The sequence below is a fragment of the Pan paniscus genome, chromosome 7 (genome assembly GCF_029289425.2).
Source record: "Pan paniscus chromosome 7, NHGRI_mPanPan1-v2.0_pri, whole genome shotgun sequence".
NCBI lineage: Eukaryota > Metazoa > Chordata > Mammalia > Primates > Hominidae > Pan > Pan paniscus.
Genome location: NC_073256.2, coordinates 53,595,329 through 53,622,876, shown reverse-complemented (window position 1 = coordinate 53,622,876; position 27,548 = coordinate 53,595,329).

Genomic DNA, 27,548 nt, shown 5'->3' with positions numbered 1-27,548 from the left:
ACATTAAAGACTACAACATTCCAAAGCAAGAACATATATAGAGTAAATTAAAAAGTCACTACACTGCCCAGTGAAAGGCACAGGCTCGGAAAACCCCTTGGAAGACGTAAGTATACAACTTAGCATGATTCTCAGCATGGAGACAGCCTACAACAAGAAGAAAAAAGGCAAAACAAACTAAAACAAACAAACAAAAAATCCCAGAAAACCCTGGGAAGGAAGAAAATCTGATTTGCAGAGTTACAGCATGATTAGATTCAAATGGTTAGTTTTCAAGAAAAAATTACTAGGCGTACAAAAAAACGTAAAAGTAAGCAATTACAGCAAAAACAAAAATTGGCAAGTGAGATCAAATTAAACCAAAGATGTTTGTAAAGCAAAAGAAATTATCAATACAGTAGACAGAAAGCCTACAGAATGGGAGAAAATATTTGCAAACTATGTATCAAACAAAGGTTTAATATTCAGACTCCATAAGGAACTGAATTTAACAATGAAAAAACAAATAACCCCATTAAAAAATGGGCAAAAGACATGAACAGACACTTTGACACTTCTTAAAAAAAAGACATACACGTGGCCTACAAGCCTATGAAAAAATGCTCATCATCACTAATTATTAGAGAAATGCAAATCAAAACCACAATGAGATATCACCTCACATCAGTCAGAATGGCTATTATTAAAAAGTCAGAAAATAACAGATGCTGGTGAGGTTGCTGAGAAAAGAGAATGCTTATACACTGCTGGTGGGAATGTAAATTAGTTCACCCACTGCGGAAAGCAGTGTGGAGACTTCTCAAGTAACTTTAAACAGAACTATCATTCAATCCAGCAATCCCATTACTGGGTATACACCCAAAAGTGTAGAAATTGTTCCACCATAGAGACATATACATGTGTATGTTCACCACAGCGCTATTCACAATAGCAAAGGCATGGAAGCAACCTAGGTGTCCATTAATGCTGGATTGAATAAAGAAAATATGGCACATATACACCACAGAATACTATGCACCCACCCACACACACAAATGAAATCATGTCCTTTGTAGCAACATGGATGGAGCCAGAGGCCATTATCCTAAATGAATTAATAAAGGAACAGAAAACCAAATACCGCATGTTCTCATCTATGAGTGGGAATTAAACAGTGAGTACAAATGGACACAAAGAAGGGAACAATAGACATCAGAGCCTACTTGAGGGTGGAGGATGGAGGCGGGTGAGGATTGAAACACTACCTCAGATACTATGCTTATTACCTGGGTGAAAAAATAGTCTGTACACCAAATCCCTGGGACATAAAATATACCCATGTAACAAACTTGCACATGTGTCCCCTGTACCTAAAATAAAAGTTGGAAAAAATACCAAGAAAGTATGTTTCATTCCAAGGAAAAAATAAAACAACACAAACCATCTCTGAGAACAACCTGATGGCAGATTTTTTAAATACTTTAAAACAACTGTCTTAAAGATGCTCAAAGAACTAAAGGAAGACAGAGAAAATTTTAAAAAACCCAATACATGAACGAAGTAAAAATATTAACAAAGAGATAGAAAAGCAAAAAGAATCCCTCCAAAATTCTGTAGCTGAAACTGACAATAAAAGAAAGAAAAAAATCAGTTGTTACACTGGGTCCTTAAACATAACCACCATGGTAACCGCAAAGAAAATAGTTATAGAATATACACAAAAGAAACAAGAAGTCATTGAAAAAAGCCAGCTTAATACAAAAGAAGGCAGTAATGCAGAAAATAAGGAACCAAAATAATATAAGGCATACAGAAAATAAATAACAAAATGTCAGAATGAAGTTCCTCCTTATTTTTACTTTAAATGTAAATGAAACTCTCCAATCAAAAGACAAAAATTGACAGAATGGATTTTAAAAAACCATGATCCCCAAGGTGGGCAGATCACTTGAACTCCCTTTGGGACCACCAATCTGGACACAGTGAAACCTCATCTTTACAAAAAATACGAAAATTAGCCAGGCATGCGCCTGTAGTCTCAGCTACTCAGGAGGCTGAGGTGGGAGGATCACTTGAGCCTTGGAGATTGATGCTGCAGTGAGCCTTGATCGATCGTATCACTGCACCTTTAGCCTGGGTGGGAGAGCAACACGTTTTTGAAAGAGAGAGAGAGAAAGAAAGAGAGACAGGAAGGAAGGAAGGAAGCAAGGAAGCCCCACAATCCAACTATATGCTGTCTATAAGTGATCCACTTTAAAGCCAAAAACACTAATAGGTTGAAAGTGAAAGTGTGTCCAGAATTGGTTCCTTCCAGTGGGTTCTTGGTCTCGCTGACTTCAAGAATGAAGCTGCGGACCCTCGCGGTGAGTGTTACAGTTCTTAAAGATGGTGTGTTCGGAGTTTGTTCCTTCAGATGTTCAGATGTGTTGGGAGTTTCTTCCTTCTGGTGGGTTCCTGGTCTCGCTGACTTCAGGAGTGAAGCTGCAGACCTTCGTGGTGAGTGTTACAGCTCTTAAAGGTGGTGCGTATGGAGTTGTTTGTTCCTCCTGGTGGGTTTGTGGTCTCGCTGACTTCAGACCCTCGCAGTGAGTGTTACAGCGAAAGAACAAATCTTCCACAGCATGCAAGGAGACCCGAGCGGGTTGCCGCTATGTGCTCGGGTGACCAGCTTTTATTCTCTTATTTGGCTCCACCCACATCCTGCTGATTGGTCCATTTTACAGAGCGCTGATTGATCCATTTTACAGAGTGCAGATTGGTTCATTTTTACAGAGCACTGATTGGTGCATTTACAAACCTTTAGCTAAACACAGAGTGCTGATCATGGTGCATTTTTACAGAGTGCTGACTGGTGCATTTAGAAACCTTTAGCTAGACACAGAATGCTGATTGGTGCATTTACAAACTTTTAGCTAGACACAGAGCGCTGATTAGTGTGTTTACAATCCTTTAGCTAGACAGAAAAGTTCTCCAAGTCCCCATTCGACCCAGGAAGTCCAGCTGGTTTCACCTCTCAAAAGGATGGGAAAGGATATTCCATGCAAATAATAACCAAAGGAGTATATTAATATCAAACAAAATAGGTCTTAATCAAGGAAAGTTGCAAGAGACAAACAACATTATATATTCATAAAATGCTCAATACAGCAAGAAAATATAACAATTATAAACATTTACACACCTAATAACAGACCATCAAAATATATAATACTGACATATGCTATAACATGAATATACATTGAGATCATTATGCTATGTGGAAAAAACCTGTCATGAAAAGACAAATATTGTATAATTTTCTTTATATGATGTAGTCAAATCATATAAGCTTGTACTGTGTGCCTGTAAAAGCTGCAGACACTCAACACCAGCCTGTGAAAGCAGCAAGGAGGGAGGCTGTACCATGCAAAGCCACAGGGGCAGAGCTGCCTAAGGCCATGGGAGCCCACCTCTTACATCAGCATAACCTGGATGTGAGACATGAAGTCAAAGGCGATCATTTTGGATCTTTGATATTTGACTGCCCTGTTGGATTTCAGACTTGGATGGGGCTTGTAGCCCTTTTGTTGTGGCCAATTTCTCCCACTTGAAATGGCTGTATTACCCAATGCCTGTACTTTCTTTGTATCTAGGAAGTAACTAACTTGTTTTGATTTTATAGGCTCATAAGCAGAGGATACTTGCCTTGTCTCAGATGAGACTTTGAAACTGTGGACTTTTGAGTTAATGCTGAAATGAGTTAAGATTTTGGGGTACTGTTGGAAAGGCATGACTGGTTTTGAAATGTGAGGACATGAAATTTGGGAGGGGTCGGGGTGGAATGATATGGTTTGGCTGTGTCCCCACCCAAATTTCATCTTGAATTCCCATGTGTTGTGGGAGGGACTCAGTGGGAGGTAGTTGAATCATGGTGGCAGGTCTTTCCCATGCTGTTCTTGTGATAGCAAATAAATCTCAGGAGATCTGATGGTATTATAATGGGGAGTTTCCCTACCCAAGCTGTCCTCTCTTGTCTGCCACCATGTGAGATGTGCCTTTCATCTTCTGCCATGACTGTGAGGCCTCTCTAGCCGTGTGGAACTGTAAATCCAATAAATGCCTTTCTTTTGTAAATTTCCCAGTCTTGGGTATGTCTTATTAGCAGTGCAAAAACTGAAAAATACACTAATATAGGACAAAGAAGAAGGAAATCTTGGAAAAGACCCTTGAGTAGGCAATAGAGGGTGGAATGTATTGCAGAGTGGAAGAATTGACCACAGGTGGCAATAGAAACAATTATTCTCTGGCAAAACCTAATAAAATAGTGGCATCTGTAGCAAAGTAATAAATAACACTGATGTAGCACTTATTGTACATCAGGTATTATTCAAAGAATTTCATTTATATTGATACATTTTTCATCTACAACCTTTGAGGTAATTAAGTTTTATATGGTGTATGATACTTTACAAACAAGGAAACTGAGTAACATAGAGGATAAGTATCTTGCTCAGTGATGCAGTCTGGCTCCAGAATTATTTATGCACTTACAAGATAGGTCTAATTACAATTTTGATCCAAAAGTTTAGGCTCAGAAAGATCCATGAACTTGCCCAAGGTCACATAGCTATTAAGTGTTGAATCTGGGCATGTTGGATCCCAAAGATAAAGCTCTTTCCAGGCCCCTGTGTTGCCTTAATTCAGAAAAACCTAGGAGAATTCAAACTCTAGGTAACTCTGTCTGTCTAGACAGTAGCTTTTTTTTTTTTTTTTTTTTTTTTTGGTGTAACAATGGACCTAGAAAGCCTAACTATGCGCCCTAGTTCTGCTCACTCAGCTGTGTGTGCTTGGGTGGGTTGCTTGATTTCTATGTATCTTCAATTTATTATTTGAAAAATAAAAACAATAACCGTTACCACTTTTAGTTATTATGAGGATTAAATTATTTATAATGGTGTTCTGTACATAGTAAGCAATAATATGTCAGCTACCATTTTTTATTTTAAGCTATGCATTTCCAATAATCATAATTATCTCATTCATGGAATGCATTTTCTGCCAAGACTTATTGAATCTTAGTAGCTACAGTGCCTTTTGCTAGGACACATGGGACACAAAAGTGAATTAAACAGGACCAAATATAAACATACACACACACCCACACACACACACATATACATGGAGCCATATAATTTTCAGTTCAGAAAGGACCATTGGAATCATAAACTCTAACTCCTCTCCTTCCCCATCTTAATGAACTCTCAATGCCTTACTGGACGAGTGAACCAAAAGCATCACAGATGTCAAGATGGGAGGCTGTACCTCCTGCCTTGCCTAGTACAAGCCCAGGCCATCACAGGTATTTAAAAAATGCTTGTTTGGTGAAGAGCTTAAGCGACAGTCATGAAAGGGAGAATGATCTGTGTGCATCGGAGCACACTGCACTCCAGCTGAGCATTATGGGGTAGCCATCCCTAAATCAATGCTGAGGGCCAAGCCTATTCAGACCTGGGGGATGCTGATGCCAATAAGGAAATGTTAGGCAAGGAGGGAACCACTCATTATTTCCAGAAAACTGCATAGACATAGGGTGTAAAAGATGTATCATAAGCCACTAAAGAGCCTTTTGTTATTGACTGTTCATAGGCAACTGCTTGTCATCTGACTTCTGACAAGAGAATAGAGTTTTCCAAAGTGGAATCATTTTCCTAGGTAAATGTATCTTGTGCTCTATTCCACTTCGATGGAACTGACATATTCAATGCTGGATGCCTTCCATGTGAAGATTTATCATTTAATTATAACTAAGAACACTGAGTAAATCCCAGCTGCTTCGGGAAATTACTTACTCGAAATGCAGGATTCTCAATAAAAGACCAGGAGCTTATTTCTGATCCACAGACTCAAGATTGCAATTCCCTAAAAGTGACAAATGTTTCGGGCACCAAGAAAGAATCCCTAATTATAAGGCACATGATATATTCCAAATTAGAGAAGGGCAAAGATGAGCTCTCTGAAAGGTATTTTAGGGGGTTGAAAAGAGATCAGATGTGTTAATTTCTTACCCTGTGCACCTAGCATACGCTCCCTCTCTCTCCTACTGTGAGTTAAGACTTACAGCATCCTGGAAGATATGTCTCTCAGTGCCATGTGGGTAACCACACCGCTTAATTATTCTGTTTACTGTGAGAAGAAACTCAGAGAATGTTGCTTCTGGGCTTTTCATCTTTTGCTCTCATAACCTCAAAACAGCATTAAAGGGATGGAGCTTTCAGGCAGCCTATTTCATTAAGAAAATTAATTCAAAGGTTTCTACCATTTGTTACTGTAATGCATATCTTAGGTCTGGATTTAGGAACTGGAGGCAGTTTTGCGCAAGGAAGCATTCAGTACTCTTTTACAATGTAGAATTTCAAGCAGAGGTTATCAAACCTGGCTGTACATTAGAATTTTGGGGGAATCTTTAAAAAAAATCCAATGCTTTTTTCTTCACTTCAGAGATTCTGATTTAATCAGTTGGGGTATAGTCTGAGCACGTTTTTTTGTTTGTTTGTTTTTTGGGTTTTTTTCGAGATAGAGTCTCACTCTGTAGCCAGGCTGGAGTGCTGCGGCACAATCTTGGCTCACTGCAACCTCCGCCTCCCGGGTCCGAGTGATTCTCCTGTCTCAGTGTCCCGAGTAACTGAGGATACAGGTGCCCGCCAACATGTCCAGCTATTTTTTTTTTTGTATTTTTAGTAGAGACAGGGTTTCACCATGTTGGCCAGGCTGGTTTCCAACTCCTGACCTCGTGATCTGCCCGCCTCGGCCTCCCAAAGTGCTGGGATTACAGGCATGAGCCACCGCACCCGGCCTGACATTTTTTAAAGGCTCCTGAGATGATTCCTATGTATAGACATTGTTGAAATCACTGAGCCTTGGGTCATTAAGGTGACCCAAGGTGATGCTGAGCTCAGCAGGAAGAGTGGTGAATGGTGGCCCATCTTTGGTAGAAGCTGAAGTTTCTGGGCTCCAGCCCCAAGTAGCCATGACTGTTGTAGTTTCAGCTTCTGCAAATGACCCCAAACTTTGAGCTCTAATAACATCTTCTCTTTGTCTCTTTAGCCAGAAAGAAGATGTGGCCTGCAGGTACTAATCTCTGGGCTCCTTCATCTGCTTCAGTTGGTGTCTCAGTTCTTCCATTACCTGGTTAAATTACCTTGGTTTTAGGTGCTGGGAGAGATTTCTGTTTTAATGGTTAGACTCTGACTGATATATCTCCCATCTTTAGGAAACCTCTGTCTTAAATGCTACATTCTACTTAAGCTATGCCACATTTCCCTGTTTTCTTAACATTTACTAATATTTGTTTCTGCTTCTTCTCCTTGTATTCTGCCCAGTCTTTCCTGCAGGCTTTCATCTGTACCAATCCAACCAGGCTGCTCATCTCATGGGATTAACTGTGCATTATAGTAGATAATTCTTAGTCATTATCAAACTTGACTTAGCAGCATTTGGCACAGTTGATTATTCTCTCTTGTTGAAAGGCTTTTCTCACTTGCTTTATGAAACAATGTACTTTCCTCGGATTCCTCCCTCCTTTTCCTTCCTTCCTTCCTTCCTTCCTTTCTTTCTTCTTCTTTCTTTCTCTTTCTTCTTTTTCTTTCCTTTTTTTTTTTTTTTTTTTTTTTTGGACACAGTCTGGCTCTGTTGCCCAGGCAGGGGTGCAGTGGCACAATCTGGGCTCGCTGCAAACTCCGCCTCCCAGGTTCAAGCGATTCTCCTGCCTCAGCCTCCCAAGTAGCTGGGATTATAGGCATGTATCACCACGTAATTTTTGTATTTTTAGTAGAGACAGGGTTTCACTATGTTGGCCAGGCTGGTCTTGAACTCCTGACCTCAGGTGATCCGTCCACCTCAGCCTCCAAAAGTTCTGGGATTACAGGCGTGAGCCACGAAGCCGGGCTGTTTCCTCCTTTTCTACTGGTCGCTCCATCTTAGTCCCTTCTTGAGACTTGTCTCCTTTTCCTGAACTAAATGGAGTCGGCTTGCCAAAGGGCTCAGTCTCGGTTCTGCCAGAGATGCCACCAGAGGCAGAGAGCCTGAAAGGAATATTTTATATTTTCATTGCTCTTTTCCTCCAACCTCCCCCAATTTTCTCTTATTTTCCAGATCTATCAGAAACCTCGGCATGAGAAATGCAACCTACAGGGGCCAGACTCTGCAGAGCCAGAGAGGTCCAGACAGAAGCCATGACAGCAGTAGATATGACAGGGGCAATATTGTTGTACCTTTGTTTACCTATAGGAATAATCATTAGAGAGGGAGAAATTGATGATGCAGAAGAAAGCAAGCAAGAAGGACAGGTGGTTTGGTAGCAACTAAAGGTGTCTCCATCGCTCTCAAACCTACTCTTCTCCACCTCAGTAAAGGGCACCGCTGTATGCCCAGTTGCCCAGAACCCCATACCAAAGTCTTTTCACTCACACTTGATGTCCAGCTAATTCATCAGCAAGTCCTATGTCCTATTGGCTCCACATGATAGTGTAGCTTCAATCCAACCACATTTCACTATCTCCTGGTTAGACTTAGGCCTATCATCTCCTGCCATCTTCTAGTGGCTTCCTCTACCACCTCTCTGCCTTCATTGTATTGCTCTGCAATCACTTGACTACGTAGAAAACAGAGCCTTCTTTTTAAAATCTGAACAGATATTGTTCAAACCTTTAGTCTCAGGCCCACAGCCCATGCCCATGTAGATTATGTATTGCTCAGCTGTGTGAACTATAAAATGAATGGCACCTTTGTCATTATACACCTAGACACCCTGCACAGCATGAAAACAAACAAACAAATTTGTTATTGTGGCCCCCTGAGTGCTACAAGATGGACCCAGCCTGCCTCTGTGGTCTTGTCTCTTACCATTCCACCCACTGATCACTATGCAATAGTTGCATTTGCCTTGGATATGCTTAGCTAACTAAATCTCAGGGAGTTTGTATTTGCTGTTCCTTCAGTCCTGATATTCTTTGCTCACACCTGTGTATGCCCTGCCCCCACATTTCATTCAGGTTTCTTTTTAGAAATTGTCTCCTCGGCCGGGCACAGTGGCTCATGCCTGTAATCCCAGCACTTTGGGAGGCTGAGGGGGGGCGGATCATGAGGTCAGGAGTTCGAGACCAGCCTGGCCAACATGGTGAAACCCTGTCTCTACCAAAAAAAAAATACAAAAACTAGCCAGGCGTGATGTCACGGGGCTGTAGTCCCAGCTACTCGGGAGGCTGAGGGAGAAGAATCCCTTGAACATAGGAGGTGGAGTTTGCAGTGAGCCGAGGTCACCCACTGTGCTCCAGCCTGGGCGACAGAGCAAGACTCTGTCAAAAAGAAAAAAAAAGCCTCCTCATAGAGGCCTTCCATGATCACCTTGTGTTAAAGACCATCCTCAGCCTGAAGTTATTCTCTTTTTAATTTGGTTTGCTCTCAGTTTTATAGCATTTATCTACCTGGCATCATATTATATATTTAAAGCATATTGTCTTTTTTTTTTTTCTAAAATGGAAGCAAAAAACCTTTTAGCTTGATCTCTGCTATGACCCTTCTAACATAAAACGTACCTGGCACAAAGTAGGAGATAATGCATTTTTGAATAAATAAAAGAATCTGTAAATGACTGCCTGGATATGCTTTTATCAGAGCTGAAAATGCCCATTGTATAAATTCTTTTTTTTTTTTTTGAGATGGAGTCTCACTCTGTTGCCAAGGCTAGAGTGCAGTGGTGCAATCTTGGCTCACTGCAAACTCTGCCTCCCAGGTTCAAATGATACTCCAGCCTCAGCCCCCTGAGTAGCTGGGATTACAGGCACACACTACCACACTCAGATAATTTTTGTATTTTTAGTAGAGATGGGTTTTCACCATGTTGGCCAGGCTGATCTCCAACTCCTGACCTCGTGATCTGCCTGCCTCAGCCTCCCAACGTGCTGGGATTATAGGTATGAGCCACTGCGCCCGGCTTCCTTTGTATAAATTCTTAAGACTCTACCAATAAAGTTATTTCCAGATACTATATGAATCTCAGACTGTCAGAATATTGTTGAGTTCCATGCAGAAGTCAGAAAAGTGACTTTCCACCAAGCTTAATGTCACATAGCAGTTCCAAAGCAGTGCAGTCATCCCTCAGATCCGTGGAGAATCTGTTCCAGAAATTCTCCCAGAAACCAAAATCTTTGGATGCTCAGGTTTCTGATATAAAATTGCCTAGTATTTGCATACAACCTATGAATATCCTCCATTTTACTTTAAATAATCTCTAGATTTTTTATAATACCTAGTACAATGTAAATGCTATGTAAATAGTCATTATGCTATACTGTTTTTCAATTGTATTTTTTATTGTTGTATTGTTATTATTTTTGTTTTTTTCTCCTCGAATTTTTTTTATCTGTGGCTGGTTGAATCCATGAATGCAGAGCTCATGGATACAGAGGACTGACTGTATTTATTTTGATCAGTGTTTTCAATGTTTCCCCAAATAACTCCTCTAGGCAATATTGCCTGTGCTACACTGAGTGTGAGTCTTACGTGAAAATTGTTCCATCCACTGTCTGCCCTAGCTCAAACCAAAGAGACTCTACAGTCTAAGGGGCCACGCAGAAAACAGGCCCCATGTCATCATCCCATCTCTTCTTGTTTCTTCCTGAACTTCCAAATCATAAGCCCTTAGGCATATCACTGTCAACAGAAGAAATAATTCTGGGCATAGAGAAGAGGGCGTTCTGTCTAAGAATGTAGCACCTGATCACCAGAAGAGCCAACCAACTTACCCTATACTAGTTAAACATATCTTAAGAAATATAGGCTATGCTTGCTGGGTGTGATGGCTCATGCCTGTAATCTCAGCACTTTGAGAGTCTGAGATGGGAGGATTGCTTTTGACCAGGAGTTTGACCAGCCTGGGCAACCTAGTGAGAGCCTGTCTCTACAAAAAAAAATTCTGAAAATAGCTGGGTACAGTGACACACGCCAGCAATCCCATCTCCTCAGGAGGCTGAGGTGAGAGAATCGTTTGATCCTAGGAGATCGAGGTTTCATTGAACTATAATCATGCCACTGCACTCCAGCCTGAGCAACAGAATGAGACACTCTCAGAAAAAAAAAAAAAAAGAAAGAAAAGAAGAAGAAAGAAAAAAGAGAAGAAAGAAAGAAGAAAGAGAAAGAAAGAGAAAAAAGGAAAAAATATAGGTTATGCAAAGACAAGTTTATTATGACGAAATGATATTATGTCTAAAGTTTGCTTTAAAATAATCCCTTGGAAGTAGGGAAAGAAGTAGGAAAAAAGAGATGAAACAAAGTTGGCAAACAATTATGATTCTGCATCTCAGTGATGGATACATGAACAGACCCATGTGTACTTTTGTCTACATGTTTTTGTTAAATTCCTCCATAATTAAAAGCCAAAGAAAGAAACAAGCAAAAGAAAAAATGTATAGGTTTAGCATCAACAGATTACCAAACATCTTCCAGTTTGTTTGTAATTTAGGGTTGTGTAATGTTATACTTCTCATGAAAACTCCCAGCAAATACGTAGACTCCAATTCAAAGAATAGATCTTCTCTACCCTTTGACAAGAAATTCTTCCCTAGAAGACAAGTTTGCATTTCTAAATAAATTGGCGCCAAAGAGTATCTGCTATGGTTTGAATGTTTATCCTCTCCAAATCTCACATTGTAACCTAATTTCCATTGTAATAACAGTATTAAGAGGGTGGGAAATCTGACTATGGTATTTGAGAGGTGGGACATTTGAGATGTAAGCAGGATTAGATGAGATCGTAAGGGTGGGGCATTAGTGGTTTTATAAGAGAAGGAAGAGAGATCTAAGCTAGCACACTCAGCCTCTTCATTATGTGACGTCCTGTGCCACCCTGGGACTCTGCAGATTGTCCCCACTGGCAAGAAGTTCCTTACAAGATGCTCCCACCACTACCTTGGACTTCCCAGACTCCAGAACTGGGATAAATAAATTTCTTTTCCTTATACATTACCCTGTCTTAGATATTCAGTTGTAGAAACAGAAAATAGACTAAGACAGTATTCAATCCACCTTTCTTGTTGTCCCTTTCAAAACTGAGCTTCCAAATATATCTGGACTCTGAGGAGGCTTTTGTCCAGCACTGAAATGGGGACTCCAAGTGAATGTGGCAGATGAGGCCCACAGAGGCTTAATTTGTCATAGTTCTTGCACAGAAGTTGCCTTTTCTGACACTACATTCCAATGCTGAATGCTTCAAGCAGAGGGCCATCGGCAGCAACCAGGGCACACTGAAGTACTCATGAGACCTTCCACAAACAGAGCAAATAGGGTTCGTTTTCATTATTTGTGCTCCTAGATTTTTAGTGGCTGATATTTATGTAAAGGTGAGAGAAAAATGACTTCTTTATCAGGGGCAATGTATCTGCCTTCTTGGTCCCTTCTCCTTCATATTCTTTTCTAAGTGGCATGCATTCACATACCTAACCACCTGTCTTAGCACTGCTCTATTAAGACATAACTTTAGCTTGTCCAGAATGGTTCTTTTCTACTTTCACTCAGGGTCTACCTAGTTTTCCTAATCAATTAATAGGTAAAAACAAAACAAAACAAAACAAAAAATCCAGGCACTAGTCTAATCCACTTTTTAGCTGTCTTTTATCAGAAAGCTTGTGCTTTTGCTATAATTTCTTCTGGTCTTGGTTATTTTAAAAAGATGACTTTCTTAAATGTTGTTTCTTCCTGTGGATGTTTCTGACCCAAAACAAGGGAAAACATTGCAATCAATACTTGTAACATTTTGTTCTTTGGGCTCCAGAGTCTACACTCCTGAAGTAACTCTGTTAATCATCAGCAAACTTTATGTCATAGGTTATTTCTCACTAAATCCACCTACTCATAGACAGGAGAATGAAGTTTAATAAACCATAGAGAAATCTTCCCACAGAGAAACTAGGGGCTCAGACTCTAGCAAGCTAATTACTATATTGTGAAAAAGGTCGGGTTGACCTGAGGCAAAGCCATGAAACAGTTGGCATCTGTGCCTCAGTGCTTCGTCTAGATTTTCTTTCCTTCCTGCACTTTATTCTGACTTTTAATTATCTATTTCTCTGTCGTATGCTCAGTATCTCTATGTTGCACTATTTTTCCACGCTTAAGAATTAATTTATTCGAAGGAATTACAAGTTTTAATTTTAGTTTCTTACTTCTCATAGGAGAATTTGAGAGAGAAGAGCTTAACCCAAGGAGTGAATGGCTGAATTTTAGTCCCAAGGGCTCTCTGGAAAGAGTAGGCGTTTCCTTTTAGAGAACTTTGCCAGGCACTTCTCATTGAGAAAGTACAATGAATGAGAAAGCTTGCAGACCCAGCTTCTAGTCTTTCCTCTGTCAATCACTAGCTTGGTGACTGGGGAGAATCAGCTTACCCATTTGGACCTCTGTCCTCCCTTGTATGCTGTGGAGCTATTGGGCTTGTGCTATCAGGTCCCAGAGCCCAGCATCACATCTGCACACAACTGGCATGCTCTCTGAATGTGTGCCAAATGGGTGATGGGAAATTACTTCCAGCTTTACCCTTCTGTGATATTAAGTCACATCTTGAAAGCAATTATCTGCTTATGTGTCAGTCTAGTCCTGGCATCAACCACTTAATCAAAGTGCATGCAAGTTTTATTTGGTAGGGTTGGAAGCTTATAGGAGATAGGGCCATTTTCTCAGCTGGTTCAAATTCTTATAAAATATACAGAGAAATTTCAAAGGGACCTTGGAACTGAAAAAGGTAATTTCTGCTTTACATTGATGCTTCTTTCAAGATTTGTGTGGAGAACAGGACAGGTTTATGATAGCCAGTACAGGTCAATTATAGAATATAAAGTACTCACATAAAGTATAAAGTAATAAGTAATATACAAGGTACAGTAACAAAGAAGGGTCATATCTGCAGCTTAGCATCCTTAAACCATGTGCTTTAAAGCTACAGTTTCTTCACTGAGGTTGGTGAGTGTTTCCACAAAGCATTTCTTAGGAAAAGTTGCATTTTCTGGAATGTTGTAGGAATTATATCAATAATGCCAACTTTCTATGAATCTCTAGGTCCCTGGGATTCATATATGCTTAAATACATTCTTTTCTAGACATGCTACATTTGTTATTATTAATTCATTTACTCAATAAGAAAGTCTTCATCTGAAGACGTATTACATGTAAACTACTGTGTGGGTTACAGGGGCTATAAAGATGAAGAATATACATTTCTTGTTACTGACAGTCTCACAATATAGTTGAGGAAATAGGTTGGTAAACATAATTACATCAACATAATGAGTATTACAATAGTCACTTCAAAATAATGTGATACAAACTTCAAAATACTATCAAAGAATGGTGAGGGGTTGTATCTAAGTTTTACTAGGTGAAGGAGAAAAAAGATTAGGAGTGGCTTTATTGAGGAAGTGGTTTGGACAGAGTGAAGTTCACTTCAGAATCCACAGAGGTAGAGAAGAGCAGGGAAATCTTCACTCATCTTCTCTCCCTCTCGCCAATAAACAGAGTTATTTCTTCTGTTTGGAGCACATCATCAATGTGGGAGAATATCAGGGGTTAAGACTGAAGCTTCTGGAAAAATTTGATTTGTTAAGGGACTGAAGAGTTAAACTGTTATAATTGTTATTAGAGTTCTCTGGAGTCCTTTGAAAGAAAAGATCAGTTAATTTTTTTTCCAGTCTTGTAAATCTCAAAACCAATAGGTCACATGCACAGGAAAATGATACCTAGTGATATACATACCCTTGAGCCTGAAAAGGGATCTTGGGACATACTATTTATGGTTTTTGTGAATTAATCAACAAAATTTAATTGTCACAACCTTGAATTGTATTAAAAAATGATTGCCATATAAAAGTAAGTTTACAAAGACACAGCCACTTTCCTTGAGACCATTTCAGGAAGCCACAATATAGACACTAATAGAATAGAGAGGAAAGTTATAACATGTAAGTAGTGACTAAGTGGTGTTACATCTATTATAACACTGAGTCCTCAGAGTGAGAGATCACTGGAGTTTAGAGTGGTAGGGCTACGACTGGTGAAAAAGGTGGGTTTCCAGCTTAAGTTTGAAGAATGAATGCACCTCAGAAATCCTGAAGGAGGAGGTCATAGCATTTCAGCTTGGGAGATTAGTATAAATAAAGACTTGAAAGTGCCATTTATTATGACATTTTTTGATAAAATTAATCATTTGCTTATATTGTATTAACTAACTAAAGTCTATGCATTATTCATGTTTTGTTTTGTTTTTTTCTTTTTTTTAGACAGAGTTTTGCTCTTGTTGCCCAGGCTGGAGTGCAATGGCACTATCTGGCCTCACTGCCACCTCCGCCTCCCGGGTTTAAGCGATTTTCCTGCCCCTCAGCCTCCTGAGTAGCTGGGATTACAGGCGTGCACCACCATGCCTGGCTAATTTTGTATTTTTAGTTGAGACGGTGTTTCTCCATGTTGGTCAGGCTGGTCTTGAACTCCCGACATCAGGTGATCCGCCCGCGTCAGCCTTCCAGAGTGCTGGGATTACAGGCATGAGCCACTGTTCCCAGCCTATTCACATTTCTTTAGTCTTTTCCTAAGTCCTTTCTATGCCAGGATTTCATCCAGAATACTGTGTTCCATTTAGTCATCATGTCTCCTTAGGTTCCTCTTGGCTGCAAGAGTTCCTCAGACACCTCTTGTTTTCTAGCACCTTGATAGTTTTGATAGATTGGACAGGTAATTTATGGAAGAACCCTTAAATAGGATTTGCCTGATGCTTTTGTCATGATTGGAGTGGGGTGTGAGTTCTTGAGAGGAAGACTACAGAGATTAAAATGCCATTGCCATCACATCCTACCAAGGGTTCATACAAACAATATGACTTATCACTGTTGATGCTAACCTTGGTCAACTGGCTGAGATAATAAGGTTTGTCAGCTTTTTTCCACCTTAAAGTTACTGTTATCTCCCCTCTTTCCATACTCTACTCTTTGGAAGGAAGTCACTATGTACAGCCCACAATTAGGGAAAGGGAATTATAACCCACCTCTTTGAGGGCAGGGTGTCTACATAAATTATTTGAAAGTCTTCTGCCTCATCTATTTATCCTATCATTCATTTATATCAGTATGCACTCACATTTATTTATTTTATACCTTGGGTGATAATACAATACTACTTTATTTTTTTGTTCAAATTGTTCCAGCTTTGGCCATTGGAAGCACTTTCTGTTGGCTACTGTGCCACTTTGACTTCTTGTCCCCTTTCACTGTTCTTTTTGTTGTTGTTTTCTTTTTGCAATTCTTCACTTCTGGGCACTCCAAGATGCTCCAGGCTCATCTTGTGTATTTCCAAACCTAGGTCTAGATTCAGTCCTTTGTTAAGGTTGACCTCACTCTTTTTATTGAAGAAAAGGATTAGGAACCAATGTCTGGGTGCTACAAGCACACCTTGCTGCAGGTGTGTTCTTGCTCTGAGGCCCCCTCAGCTGACAGAGCAAGAGGATAGATGTGTATGGACATACATTTTCCATATATGGATACATGTCTACACATATTGCTACATGCAACCACCTGTATCTTTATTTAAGTTAAACATGAGTGCATGCTGTTTCCAATTCTAACCCATTACCACATGAATCCTTCTAGTCTGCTTCTCTCACTTATCTGTAACTTCTAAATCAAACGGCAAGAAACCTGGCTCATCATCCATTTATTTAATTGTTCAAATATAGCATACATGTAGAAGCATTAGAATCATTAATCATTAGCCATTAGTATTTGGCCGGGCGGTGGCTCATGCCTGTAATCCCAGCACTTTGGGAGGCTGAGGCGGGTGGATCACCTGAGGTCAGGAGTTAGAGATCAGCCTGGCCAACACGGAGAAACCCCATCTCTACTAAAAATACAAAAATTAGCCAGGTGTGGTGGCACACGCCTGTAATCCCAGCTACTCAGGAGGCTGAGGTAGGAAAATCACTTGAACCTGGGAGGCGGAGGTTACAGTGAGCCTAGATCACACCACTGCACTCTCCAGCCTTGGTGACAGAGCAAGACTCTGTTTCCAAAAAAAAAAAAAAAAGAATTATTAATCAGTATTTATATGGGACAATTTGATCAACTAGAATACAATTCTTGTATATAGGTAATTTTGCCTTTAGTTTTACAGATTTCACTAATTTCCAGGTTATTTAGGTCAGCAGTTTCTTCCCATCCTGTACAGCGAGGTTGTTTCATACATTTGTAATACAGTTAGTTGGTTTTTTGGGTCACAGTCTGTATTCTATCCTGGGCTTCTCCAGTCCTCCTCAATGATGCTTATTTAATTTGTATACATTAAGTGCTGTACAGTTCTGTAAGTTTTGCCAAATGCATAGTGTCATGTATTAGCTATTACAGTATCACACAGGATAGTTCTGCTACTCTAAAGAATCTCTTTGCTTCCCCTACTCAACCTTCTCTCTTCTTTCACCAAACCCCTGGAGCCACTGGTCTTTTATTATTATTATTATTGTCTCTTTTTATGGGTTTGCTCTTTTCTGAATCTCATCTCATTGGAATTATACAACATACAGCCTTTTCAGAATGGCTTCATTCACTTAGTAATATGCACTTAAGATGCATCCATGTCTTCTTGTGGTTCGATAGCTTGTTTCCTTTTAATGCTGAAAAACATTCAATTGTTTAAATGTATTACATCTTGCTTATCTATTCATATATTGGAGCACATTTTGGTTGCTTCCTGTGTTTGGTGATTATGAATAAAGCTGCTATACACATTTGAGTGCAGGTTTTAGTGTGGGCAAATATTTTGGAGCATGATAGCTGGATCTTATAGTAAGATTATGTTTACCTTTTTTAAAAATTATCAAATTGTCTTCCAAAGTGACTGTATAATTTTACGTTACACCAGTAATGAATGTGATGACAGTTACTATTACTCCACACCCTTCTCAGCAATGGGTATTGTTCATTTTACTTTCTGTTTTGTTGTTGTTGTTGTTGTTGTCATTCTAATGGGTGTTAGTGCCATCTCATTGTTGCTTTAATTTGCAATTCTCTAACAAAAAATGAAGATGAGCATCTTTTCAAATGTTTAGTTGCCATCTGTGTATTTTCTTTGGTAATGTGTCTTCTCAGGACTTTTGCCCATTTTTAAATTGGGTTGTTTGTTTTCTTATTGTTGAGTTTTAAGAGTTTTTTGTATATTTTGAAAACAAGTCCTTTGTCAGATATACATTTTGCAATCATTTTCTCCCAGGCTGTGGCTGTGCCTATGTTCTTTTAGCAGTGTCTTTTTACACAGCAGAAACTCTTAATTTTAATAAAGTCCAACTTACTTTTTTCTTGGATCTTGCTTTTGGTGTTGTGTCTAAAAAGTCAACATCAACCGCATGGCCATCTAGATTTTTCTCCTACATTTTCTTCCACAGGTTACATAGTACTGCATTTTACATTTTGTTAATGTCTGTGATCCACTTTGAGTTAATTTTTGTGACTTTGGCATATGTGCATTCTATAGTTCTAGCACTGTTTGTTGAAAAGACTGCCCTTTCTCAACCATATTTCTTTTGCTATATCATCCAACTTTACTTGACTACCTTTTTGTGAGTCTGTATTCTGTTCCATTGATCTATTTGTCTATTCTTTCATAAATACCACGCTGTGATGATTACTGTAACTTTATAGTAGGCATTGAAATCAGGATAGTGTGAGTTTCCCAAATTTGTTTTTCTTTATTAGTATTGAATTGGCTATTCTAGATATTTTGTCTTTCTGTATAACCTTTAAAACCAATTTATGTCAATATCTACAAAATATCATCCAGGAATTTTGATTAGAATTTTGTTAAATCTGTAGATAAAGTTGGGAAGAACTGATGTCCTAATAACATTGAATCTTCCAATGCATCAACACAAAATATCTCTCCATTTATTCAAATACTCTCTGATTTATAAAATAATCAGAGTTGTGGAGATTTTTATATGCAAAATCTCCATAATTTGTTAGATGTGTACTTATGTATTTAATTTTTGAGTGCTTTATAAATGGTATTTTTCTTTCATTTCAAATTCTAATTGTTTATTGATGATACATAGAAAAGCATTTGACTTCAATATATTAACATGGTATCCTGCAACCTTACTTTACTTACTTATTAGTTCCAGGAGTATTCTTGTCAATTCTTAGAAATTTTCAAAGTAGATAATCCTGTCACCTGAGAACAATGACAGTTTTATTTTTTCCTTGTCAATCTATGTACCTTTTCTTGTTTGATGAAAGTAACTAAGCCTTCTAGTACTATGTTGAATAGGAGTGATAAGAGAGGACATCATTCCCTTGCTACTGATTTTAGTTGGGGAGATATCTGGTACCTTACCGTTAAGTATGATGCTAGTTGTTTGGTTTTTTGGTGGATGTTCTTTAACGAGTTGAGAAAGTTCCCCTTTATTCCAGGTTGCTGAGAATTTTTTACCATGAATAGGTGTGGTGGCAAGAAAGGGGGAGAAAGAGTTCTATAATCTTATGATTTAATTTTGGTTTTTCAGTGGGCATGGGTTTTCAGGCTGTGACCTTCACGAATACTTCTTTGTTATAGCTTCATTTTCCCCTTAGGTGATACAGGAAAACTGGAGCACCTGCTATGAAAACAGTACTTTTCCCCACATAGAATAGGGGCTTAGGAAAGCCTTTATCCCTGGAGAGTAGTTATGGAGAACACTCTTGGGTGTACAGAATTTCAAAATGATTACTTTGCCTTCACATGTCAAGATAATCTTTCGTAAATCTGCACCATGTGGTAAAACACACAAGTCTGAGGGATCCCTTAAAACTGCAGGCCTCAGGAATTTCTTACTTTAATTGTCCCTGCCAGTAATGGGCTCCAGCAACCTCTTCTCTAGGTAAGCATATCACTACTGTGAACACCTTAATGTGACTCTTTCTCCAGATTTGGGGCTATAACTTTTTCCATCAAACTCAGCTCTCTAATGGGTCCAAGAAAAGTCATTGCTTTTTAGTTTTTTCAGTTTTTAATAGTTATAAAAATGGGCTTGATCATTTTTAATAGTTACAAGACTATTCAGTTTTTAATAGTTATAAAAATAGGCATGAACTCCTAAACACTTTACATGTGGGAGCTGAGACCAGAAGTCAATCTGCGACGTTTGAAATCTCTCATTTGGGAACCCAGATTCTTCAGATTCTGAGCTGTCCACCATCCATCATCACAATCTCCCTTTTGTCCTGAAAACTTCAGGCGGTCTTGGAAGCAGAGAAACATTCACCTCAGGAACAAATAGGATGACATTCAGTTGAATTGAGAATATGCTAAATGAAACCAGGACAGATTATGTAAATAAATTGTAAACACTTTCCCTGTACAAAACCCTTTTATGAAAAAAAATGTTGTAAGGTAACATTTTCTGGATGGAGCAGCTGGGAGTATGGCATCATTTATTCCAGCAATTGATTGAGTGCCTATTTTATGCCAAAATATGTGAGAGGTGTTGGGGACATGAGGACAGGTAAGATAAATATACTCACTGTGCATATAGAACTTAAGTTAGGGAAGATACATAATACGGTGTACTTAATGATATGCTTTGGAGGAGAATCTTCCAGGCAAGAGAAAAAGACTAAGCAAACCCTAGAGATAAGAGAAAGCATGAACTAAAAAGAAATACAGAATTCCAGGATGGATAAAGGATGAAATTTGTCCTAGTCAAAATCACAGCAGGAAATAAATGGCACATTCAAGGTATAATTGAAGATAATTTAAGGAAGGAACTGTTTGCAAAGATGTTGGCAGGGTTAATGGAAATCCTCAGGCATTGATAAAATAGTTGGCATTGATAAAGTAGTTATCTCCCAACCTGAAGGAGGATGTAATGGGAGTGGTTATGAAAACTGGGGGAGAGTTATGGCTGCAGAATAGGGATGCTGGGGGAAGGAAATGTGGGCCCTGGGCTGAGAAATGCAGCTTCTGCTAATTGCTGGCCAGACAGGAAAAGATCAGAGGCATAAATCTGTCCTAGGATATCCTGTGGTTGCCCGTGATTGGTTGAACCTAATCAGAGACAAGAGGGTTCAGGCAGCCTGTAGAGTTTATCCTACTTTCCAGCAGGGTAGAAAGGATGAAGAATGAAATTGGTAGGGATGGGGTGGCAAACTGAGATTATATTGAGATTATATGGCTTAGTTCCCTTATAGAAAGGACTACGTCCTATCAATGATCATATGTTAAAATAATGAATTGGGAAACCATTAGACTGAGGACACTTCAGTTCCCTGGGTTCCTATGTAAACAAACTGAAACCCAACACAGGGTAAACTGTAAAAGAAACTTAAACTTAACCAGAAACTGCCAACTAACCTCCAATCAAGATCTTTCCACTGGAATGATTTATAAAAGACTACTGTTCTTTTATAATGTGTCTTTTATAAAAGACACATTAACCCATCCAATAGTGTCTTTGCCTTGCATCTGTATTCACCCTATAAAGGCTTCCCCTTGTGCCCTTTTTGATGGAGTCCTGAAATGCCTGTCGTCTGTAGCTGCCTGATTCATGAATGGCTGTCTGCTCAAATAAACTCTTTACATTTCCAGTGTGCCTGTTTATCTGTTAACACATCATCACCACGTGGTGTAATTTCAGGTATATTTAGCCACAAAGACCAAAATATGAGCCTTCATTAATATGCTCTGTATTACATAAAAATGGGAAAAGGGGGTATCATTAAAAAAATTGATTAAAATAAAATACAGGTGTAACAGTCCTACATTTGTAGCTGCTCTTAAAGTCTAAATTAAAAATTAAAGTTTTCTTTTCTGTCACTGATTTCATGGTCCCTTTGATCTCTGTCAGGGATTTCTTTGGATAGAGTTCTTTATTAGATGGGATGAACCACAACATAATTTTCACAACCGCTGGGTCTTTGGTGGTCCTGACTTTGTTGGATGGCTTCAGTTTCCTATTGATTAGTATAAGTTAACAGGCATCCAAATGTATCTGCTGGATTTTGGTGAATTCCTGATTTATCGAATTTTCTCAGCTTTGTATTGTGTCCCTCTGTGTGTTAGATGGATGGTACAGCTGCAGAGACTTGTTTTCCACTGTAGAAGGGAGTTTTAACATACCTCCTGTCACTGGGCCACTAGAATTTCAGCAATGCAGCAGGCCTGGGCTTTTGGGGGTTCCTGTCTCATCTTCTGGCATGAATGTGTGTTATATAGGAATATACGGAAACAATAATAAATAACCGGGATGAATTGGGATAATTATTCTTTATGTAATGAACTAATGTGGTCTCCTATGAGATATCCAGTTTTTTGTTTTTTTTTTTGTTTTTGTTTTTTTGTTTTGTTTTGTTTTGTTTTGAGATGGGGTTTCACTCTGTCACCCAGGCTGTAGTGCAGTGGTGTGATCATAGCTTACTGTAGCATAGAACTCCAAGTAATCCTCCTACCTCAGCCTCCCAAGTAGCTGGGACTACAGGTGTGTGCCACCATGCCCAGTTAATTTTAAAATTAATTTTTGTACAGGTGGGATCTTGCTATGTTATCCAGGCTGGTCTGGGTAACATGGTCTTTCATCATGATGAAGATCTTGTGCTGCCGCCTCTAGATAAATAAATCTGGGTAAAATTGTTTCATCAGAACTTGTCTATATGTGATGTCCTCTGAAAGTCTGTAATAAGGTCAACTCATATTACAAATTTTATCCCTTTATTTTTAAACTTTATTTATCCCTTTACTTTTTAAACTTCCTGACCTCAAGTGATCCTCTTACCTTGGTCTTCCAAAGTGTTGGGATTACAGGTAAGGGCCAACATGCCCATCCCAATATCCAGTTTTTAACATTTTCCAGACAGTGAACTGGGGAGCTCTCAAATCTCTGAGCTTACAAAGTAAAGATAAATTGCTGTCTCTGCTTCCCGAAAGCAAATTGCCTTGGATTACGTTTGTTGATGCGGACTGAAAACAAAGCGTGTGTTCAGCCAATATCTGTGTATCAAGTAACAGAAGTTGTGTTGATTTGTGCCAGTAGGTCCTACTTGTAGAACTATAGCCACAATAGGCCCCACCACCTGATGAAATTTACAACAATCTACCTTCACTCTCTAAGCAGAATGGATCCTGTACCAGGCAAACAGGTGAGTTAAATGAGCCTGAAGTCACATACTCTTGCACCTTGCAGCTTTTGGTGGTGGCACTAATCTCTGTAACACCCCCAGGGAAAGGATAAAGCTTTTGGTTTACCGCACTGGAGGGTGAGAATGTGGCATTTTCTAATTTCCTTGGCTTCCGAGTTCTTACTTTGTTCTTTAAAAGTAGTAGATGCCCAAGACTGTCTATGATATGACTCACCATGCTGTTAGATCCTATTTTAAACCATTCTTTGTGTTGCTTACTAACCTTGAAGGGAAAAGTTAAAAAAAAAAAAAAAAGAACAGATTTTTCTGAGGTCGAGGTCCAAAGAATGATATATAACCATTGGGGTGCTGTTAGACAAATAGGCCAGGTTGTTTGGTGAAATTTCTTTATGTTTCAGTTGAGGGGGAAAAGATGAAGCATGAAACATAAATACAATCCATTTACCAGCAATGAAGGTTTCCAAGGGTGACTTTTGGCTTCTTTAGATTTTCAGCCTAGCGAGAATTATTGTTATTTTCTGAGATACTGCCTTTTTCTGAAATTAGTAATGGAATAGTATTGTATTTTTCTTTGGTATGGAATAAGATGATTTATCTCAAAGTAAGAAACAAAGAATCTTGTCTTAAAGCATGGCTATGTATGCTTATTTGGTAAGTCATTAAAAGGAGGCAGGTGTACACATGGAGGGTAATTTGGAGGGCTTGGTGATCCTGTACTTCTGCCCCTAGACAAATAAATCTAGATAAGATTGTTTTATCAGAACTTGTCTGTATATAATGTTCACTGAAATTCTACAATAAGGTCAATTCAGATTACAAATTTTATCCCTTTATTTTTAAACTTTATTTGATGTTCTGAACATAACTATTTTCTTCTAAATAACATAGAGGTCAGTTCTTTAAGTACATGAACCTACTTTTTAAAACAACTTTCCCCTCTACCTCGTATGATCTGGGTTCTTGATTAGTTAAGAAGTTGTTTTCTTGTAAAGCAAAGATATGATAAATGTTTGTAAACATCCTCTCCAATCCTTGAAACACTAAATTGGCTGATTTTCAAAAGTATTCAGGTAAACCACTGCAAATTTTAAGTCTTTGGGAAGGATCCCATCATTTCCCCAATTTACTGCAATAAAGAAAAAGCTCATTGATGTCCATGAAGCCACTATTTTTGCTCACAATAGCTTGAAAATATAATGCCCTCTCCCTCATCCTGCCTTCTAGACACCATGCAAGTAATTTTGTAATAAACTTTAACCCAGAACCATACAGGAAAGAAGTATCTTGAAAATGTAGCTCCTAGCTTCCACACTGCATTACAGAGGAGATCTCAGAATGGGGATGCATTAGTCCAGGTCCTCTAAGAAGTAGACTCCATGTTGGAGTTAAAAATAGTTTTTATTAGGGGAAATGACTGTGAGAGAAAAATAGAGAGGGTTCTAGGGAAGGCTGAGAGAACCGTCAGACCATGATCCTCTTCTGGTCAAAGCTAGGATCAGAAGGAGAGAAGGCTAGATAAGACAGATAACCTTGCAATCTAATGGTTTGCCAAGGTGTCAGAAAGTCTTCAAGCCAGATTTAGTCTTTGGAAGAAACTCAGGTCTCCCAGAAGGATGTCTGCCTTATATTCCCACCACACTCCTTGATTGGCTGGAAGCAGCTCACGGGAAGTATGGTCTCAGTGCAAATTTGGCAACGGATTTCAGAGCACACAACAGAGGCTCTTGCTCATTTCCTTGTAGTTGCAGGTTTGTGAAATATATTCACATGGCCATTGCATGGAAGATCTAGTGAAAGACTGGATTCTAACAGTCTATTACAGCCCACTCTATTGTCAACTTAGCATCTACACCACCCTTTTAACCCATATTATTTAGCTTCTGATATAGACCAGAACAATATAAGATGCAGCCTTCTAACTAAAACCAAAACCATCCTCACCTTCCCACAAAGTGGAGACACTAAGTTGTTCATGTTGCTTTATCCCCAGTGTGTGATATTTTTCACTCTTCTAGTGAGGTCACAACTGTCTTGTTATCCTTCAATTTAAATACTGAGTTATGCAGTTAACTGCTATTAACACAACTTACATCAGATAGAAAGTGAGTTGGAGAATGGAAAAAAATATTGCATATGTATAAAAATAATACACATTAAAGGAATAAAATTGTGCATAATCATTCTAGTTCTCATTTTTTGCAACTGGTTATGAGGCTGTGACTGCAATTGGTGACTTTCTTTGTCCACTGTTCATTTCATTTTCCCTTTGTTCTTAGCCAGCACCTCAGATGGTTATGGGTCTAGTTCTGGGAGTCTGTGCTTTTAATGTTTTTGCTTGTGTTGTGTTATCATAGTTGCTCACTAACATTTACTCTGAGATATGGAGGCACTAAGAGGTTCCCCAGAAAATCCCTTGGGTCTCAGTCATGCTCCTTTATGCCCCATTGTGTGAAAGTACCCCTGTTTCCCCTGATACTCAAGATTAATTACCCAGCCAATACATAAACTGCTTCCTTGGCTGGTGGGTCACTACACGAGGAGCGCATGGTGGTCAGATGTCAGTCCCAACTTTCAGGTCAATGAAACCCTTATAGTAACACCTTTCTGTTTTAGAAAAGCAGAACCCAAAGTTTTGATGATGAAAAGCCAAAAATTTCTAGTGGTTTATTAGGTTAGTGAAAGGAGCCATTCTTGTTTCCAGTCTTGGGTTCCTAGACTTCTATATCCCACCTACATGCTGGCTCAAATCACATATCATACCTGAAGGACATTATCAGGCCCTGTAAAAGTATTAGAACCCAAGTAATGCTATAACTGGCTGATTACTTGAAAGTAGATTTCACTCTTCTACCTGACCACCTCTGAAATGGTCTCCTATGCTCATTCTCTCAGTTAATAGTTCTTTTCTATACCTTCATTCAAGACAATTAGAAGCTGCAGAAACTATTTATTTTAGCCATCATAGAGATGTCTAAGGTGTGATTGCCTCCTCTTAAGTTCTCAAGGATAATACAGCAGTCACATCAATTGTTAATTTTTAATTAACAAATTAAAAATGCTTTAATATAGGCACAAAGAATATGCTATAGTGATTAAGAAGGGGGCAAATTCCCTCCTAGTTTGGAGGTCAGAAAAGGCTTAATAGAGGAGATGTGTGGTGATGGAAGAGATACTCTAGTCAGTGGAGCCAAGAGCAAGAATAAAACGTGTAGCAATTTCAGTGAATCAGCAAGAGTTTCTGACTTGGTCAGAGATACAACAAGCATAAGAAACAAGTAGGAAAGGAAGTTTGAAAGGTGGAGGGTGTGAGATCTTTGCAGGAATTGAAATGTCAATCTAATCACTTCTTACTGCAATGAGAAGCAGTAGGAGGGTTTTCCTTTTGTTTGTTTTCTTCCAAACAAATGTTGCAAAATATTAAGATGAAAGAAAGGTCAGAGCTTAAACCCTGTTTTTACTCTCAGTTGTGTGATCTTGGAAAAGTACACCTCTCTCTGAACTTCAGTTCTATTGTCAGTACATGTGGATAATAATACATGCTTTAAAAGGTTAAGAGGATTAAATACTTGCTCTAGTATCTAATATTTTAGGAAATAAATACTCCCAAGCCTCTCAACATGCATTATGCACTGAACTAGGCAGTGGGTCATGATAGTGACGAATGCAAGACTGATAGCTGTACTTGGGATGCATCATATGTTTCGAACCAATGACCCACCCTGCACTGGGTCCACAAATGGTTTTGTGAGCAGAGTTTGAGGTCAGAAGTCAAAACACCCTGAGGCCACTGGGCATGAATGGGTAGAAGGATGGGACTATTCTTCAAACCACATTTTACTGGATTATGACATATTCCTTTTACTTCTCTTTCATCTACTCATCCCTTGGTTGAAAAATTACTTTATTACATTTTGTTGCAATCCTAAGAAAAACCTGTATACAGGTATCCAATTTCATAACTAAATTTGGAATAAAAATGTTCATTTGGTGAATCAGTTTAGAATTTCAACAGGCTTTTCTACCAGATTCCCCACCCTCCAGCTCTACCCCTTGACCCCAGCATCTTCTGTGTTATGAAAACACTCTTTAATTCCAGCTAACATAATCATAACCATAATCATAATGAATCATCATTATAAATAATAGCTTGTTCTTGTGATGTACAAGCATTGTTCTAAGCACTGCACATGTTTTACATTATTTGATGCTCAAAATAAAGCTACGAGGTATATGTTATTTTTATCCTCATTTTACAGATGAAAAGATTGGAATTGAAAGGGATCAAATAACTTTAGAAAACTGCTTGGCTGCTGAAAAGAACTGAGTAGAACAGAGAAGCCAAGGTTGAGAGCTCAATCACACCCCTTGTTGCCTCTCTTCCACCCTCACTCTAAGCCCAGTCGTCCT